Genomic DNA, 798 nt, shown 5'->3' on the forward strand with positions numbered 1-798 from the left:
TGCAAGCGGCAGCACCCATGCTTGTCCCAAGTGCGGCCGGACTTACACGCTTCGCTCCAACCTGTCTCGCCACATGCGCTTGGAGTGCGGCGTCGAAAGGCGATACAGCTGTTCCTACTGCCACAAGCGGTTCAGTCACGCCCATCACCTCCGCTCACACGAGAGATCCATACATGCCCAAGCTACGCCCAACCCCCCTATCAAGGCTATCCAGCCACGGCCGCAAGACCAACTTATCAAACAAGGTGAGGTCGCGCGTAAGTAGAAATGCTGATCAGGATTTATATTCTAGTATATTCTAGTTTACTATTGTTGTTCAGGAGAATCCGAAGATGGAGTAGGATCATTAAATGAACTAGTATCTAAAAGGAATGTGTACAAAAAGGATGTCCGCAAGGTAATATTGTTGTCGGTGTCTTGCAGTTACTATTTTTATTCATTATTACCAATAGAATATACTCCCAAGATAATCCAAACAAAAGAGAAAACTTTGTGATAGATTTAACTTTATTGTGTGTGTAAATAGCGGTGTGCATTTGCATAGTTCAGGCAACATGTAGTTCTCCCCCTGACCCTGAGCGACAGCAATGAAAACCAGTGTAGCTAAAACTCCACCTGGATATATACGCTTTAAGCTTGCATAAAATTGCTAGGCATTGTTGTGTCAATCAAACAGACTCGTTCAAGATTTTAAATACACTGCAGAGACAACAGTTTTTTTCCTTGCATCGCGAATGCAGTATCGTCAACGACAGAAAAACTTTTTCCAATTTTTCCAAGGCTAAATTTCATCATTCG

The sequence above is a fragment of the Penaeus monodon genome, chromosome 33 (assembly GCF_015228065.2).
Source record: "Penaeus monodon isolate SGIC_2016 chromosome 33, NSTDA_Pmon_1, whole genome shotgun sequence".
Taxonomy (NCBI): Eukaryota; Metazoa; Arthropoda; class Malacostraca; order Decapoda; family Penaeidae; genus Penaeus; species Penaeus monodon.